Source organism: Pinus tabuliformis, chromosome 5_2, assembly GCF_031772625.1.
Source record: "Pinus tabuliformis cultivar Carrire ecotype Pingquan chromosome 5_2, CPIR1, whole genome shotgun sequence".
NCBI classification, from domain to species: domain Eukaryota; kingdom Viridiplantae; phylum Streptophyta; class Pinopsida; order Pinales; family Pinaceae; genus Pinus; species Pinus tabuliformis.
In genome coordinates this window covers 678,534,029-678,538,321 of record NC_142306.1, presented here as the reverse complement: position 1 = coordinate 678,538,321, position 4,293 = coordinate 678,534,029, and positions in this window count along the sequence as shown.

The following is a 4,293-nucleotide window of genomic DNA, read 5'->3' as shown; positions in this document are numbered from 1 at the left end:
TTGATGCATGGTGCTAGAGATATTGTGGGCACACTCACATCATAGCGCAGGTAGAGGAGGTCACCAAATTGGTACACTGGATACATGGATCTGATGAGCGAGAGTGTAGAGGTTGAGCCATCCTCATTCAAGGAAGCAGTGCAACAACTAGTATGGGTTAATGCCATGGTTGAGGAGTATGACTCCATTATCAGAAACAATGTTTGGGAAGTGGTCCCAAGACCAACAGACAAGTCAGTGGTGAGTTCCAAATGGATTTACAAGGTAAAGCAAGCAACAGATGGGAGTGTGGAGAAACATAAGGACATATTTGTGGCAAGAGGATTCTCTCATGTGGAGGGAATTGATTATGAGGAGACCTTTTCTCTAGTAGCAAGGTGCTCTTCAATTAGATCTATTCTAGCACTGTTAGCACAGATGGGATGGAAGATACATTAAATGGATGTGAATACAACATGCTTCAATGATATGATTGAGGAAGAGGTGTATTGAGTAGATGGAAGGATTTGAGACCTTCAACATAGAGTCACATGTGTGCAGACTCAAGCGAGTGCTATATGGACTAGAAAAAGAACACCGTGCTTGGTACACCAGAATTGACAACTATTTCACTCTAAGTGACGCAGATGCATATTGTGGTTGAAAGTAAATTTTTTATTATAGTAGTATATGTCGATGACTTGATTCTAACAGGTGATGAGAAGATGATAAAATCTTACAAAGAGGATCTTGCAAGAGAATTCGTGATGAAGGACTTGGGGCTCATGCATTACTTTCTTGGTGTGGAAGTATGGCAAGGAGATGACGAATTGTTTGTCTCTCATGTAAAGCATGCCAACGAGATATTGAAGAAGTTCCACATGGAGAGAAACAAACCCATGGAGACTCCTCTATCTGGTAACTGGAGGAAGGAGGATGCTACTTCAGCTAAAGTAGTGGAGGTTACTATTTATATACAACTTGCCGGTTCACTTATGTATTTGGTGAACAAATGATTGAAAATGTTTTTTGCAGCTAACCAACTTAGTCAAGACATGGTTAAGCCGGCCAAAATTTATTGGAAGGCAGATAAACATGTGTTTAGATACCTCAGTGGAACCACTCAGTTTGGTCTTTGGTACAAGCAGATAGAGGGAGTGAAGCTTCAAGGCTTCACAGATGTAGATTGGGCAGGGAGTCCATCCGACAGGAAGAGAACATCAAGTGGAATCTTTAGTATTGCGTCAGCAACAATTTCTTGGTATAGCAGGAAGCAAAGATCATTTGCACTCAGTTTAACAGAAGCATAGTACATGGATGCTAGTCAAGTAGCTTGTTAGGCTATCTGGATTAGGAAGATTCTTGTTGGGTTATTTGGTCAGCAGATGGATCCTACTAAGATTTACTGTGAGAATCAAAGTTGTATCAAACTCTCTGAGAATCAAGGATTTCATGATCGGTCCAAGCATATCGACATCTAGTGTCACCATCTACGAGATTGTGTGCAAAGGGTAATCATGTTGTTGGAGCACATTACTATAGAGCAGCAGGATGAAAACATTTTGACAAAGGCATTTTCAAGATGCAAATTCTACTTTCATAGAGGTAGGATTGGGTTAGCAGATAATCCCTTTCTTGATCAGAAGGAATGTTGAAAATGCAACAAGAAAATCCTAATTTAATTTTGTCCTTGAATTAAATTGTAATTCTAATTCTCATAACAAATTGTAATAGTTAACTAAGTTAATTGACTTAGTTGGCTTAGTTAATTCGAGTTGGTAGTCTATCTAGAGTCATGTAGAGTGGTCCTTAAATGTTAGGGGCCCCGATTGAGTTTATTTTGATTTATAATTATTTAATTCGGTCTAATTGAGTTAAATTTAGTTAAACTAGTTCCAATTGATGGAGGAATTAGTGGGAGATCTAGAAGTGGGGTGTAACCTATAGTGGTGGGGTGTAACCAGCACTCCTCAATCAATAAAATGAAGATTCACTCATAATTAACTCATGCATGTGAGATCAGAGAAAGACCCAGTTGAGATTGGAGTTCAGGGAAAATGTACTATCAGTTGTATAATCATCCAAATTGTATAGGTGGTGTATGCAATTAGAGGAAGGCCTATGAGGATTGATTGTGCAATTCATTATTGAGGAATTTCCCAATTAAATATGGGTTAATTCCCTAGGAAACTGCACAAGGAAATAGGAGCTTGGAAAGTAGAATATTTGTCTAAGTATTGGCTTGAGTTGGTTTGTGAAGCAATGAGATAGTTTGAGATAGTGTAGAGGTTGCTCAGGCTTGAGAAAATCATTATAATATTCTCATATTTTCTGATTAAATCAATATACAGATATCAAGGGTTTTTAGCTGTGGCTTTCCCCATAAAATTATTGTGTTATGTGTGACTGAATTATTTCTCTTTTATGCTTCATAATTTCATCAATCGTTTATTGTTTCCGCTAATGAGTAGAGTAAATTCAAGTCTATTATTTTAGGATATTACAATATGCAATTTGAATCTACAAGGAATTTCTACAATGCATAGGGAAAATAATGTTAATCTGTTATTATTATTATGTTTCAATGTGCGAAGCTTTTGAATGTGTGAAAGATGGGGTATGTATGTCGATTTTTCAAATAAATGTTTACTTTAGATGGAAAGGAAAATAGACAACTGTGAAAATTAAGTTGTGGAAAAATTTTGAAATTAAGTTACTGAGAGAAAAACGACAGCTAAATCAATAACGATTTACTTTGACGTAGGGTATAGGAAACAAATTAAATAGAGTAATACATATAAATGTCATGCATGGAAATTAATTTTATTTTTATTTTTGAATTTAGCCAAAATTTCTTGTTCTAATGTTCAAAAACTCAAAGAAGGACAGCTATTATAAATTGATTTTCTTTATCAATGAAAAAAACCACAAAAAATAACAACTATCTAAATTACTACATATCCTCAATATCAGAAGTGACGTGGGCTGGCTCAAGCTGAGAAGGGGAGGAACCATGGTCAATGGCCATGATATTATCATCTCTTTCATTAGTGTCCTCCTCAACACTGACATTCTCTGCGTGAGACAAATTATCCAGACGAAAATTCAATGTTTCGTTTTCCAATTACAATCACTCCATCTTCAAGTCCAGTATTTTCATTTTATGAATTAGAACGTTGAATGGACTTGTGCTTGAGATTGAATCATTTCAACATGCTTTGATCCAAAATCAATAAGAAATTCCAAAGCACTGACTATTCTAGCTAAACAAATAATGAGCTTTTTCTTTGCAGCTCCAGAATCACGCTCCATAAACCTCAATCTGTATTACACTTGCTAATAAACTTGGAGAATTATGGTTCTAATCTCTGAATCTATGTTTGCAGAGTCACTCTAACAATGTAAATATATCATTGATCTAACTTTCCTTGGGTTTAAGCCTTTGTCTTTTTTGTTAATGGCGGTTTTGAGTCCGCAAAATGTAAATGTTCATTGTCTGAAGGACATGCGTAGGATGGCATATGTGCGAGAAAACGGGGGTGCAGAAAGAAATTTATGTCGTCGAAACGTAATTAATTTAACAACGAAAAAATTTCAAATTAGTATTACTATGTTTCCTTTTATGAAGCTTTCCTTGTGTGAAGCTTTTACTGTGTGGAGTATGGGTAATGTGCACGAGAATGGGGCCATTTTCTAGTTCGCGTTTTATTCAATAAATTATGTGATTTGGCTTTCGTGCTTTGGATAGATTTCATTTTGTGGAGTTTTTCGCCACACTCGGTACAATGTTTAGTAAATTCTTTAGCAATATTTAGAGTTAAAATATTACCATAAGTTATAATAATAATAATAATTCCGAAGAGTTTTACAAAAATAAAAATATTATGGAAGTGGAAATATTTCATTATAACAACACAATATTTAATTATTTAATAATTAGCAAAGTATTTAGTGCAAAATAAGTCAATTATGCATATGTGTGGAAACATCACTAGTGTTCGTACTTCAGAATTTTTTCCTAAAGTGAGCTAATAACATAGTAGTGGAGACCAACATTTTTTGTAGGTATCAACATGAACACAAGTATTTTTTGTAAATTTTTTGATTAAAAAACTTTTTTATGAGCGCAAGCGTGCATGAATTGTTCGAAAGGTTTGTGACCCATGCTTCAGATTGAATCATTTCAGTGTTCTTTGAGACCAAATCGATGAGAAATTCTAGAGCACTGGCTATTCTAGCTAAAGAAGTATTGAGCTCTTTCTCCGCAGCTCCAAAATCACGCTCCATAAACTTCAATCTATTTTACACTCACTA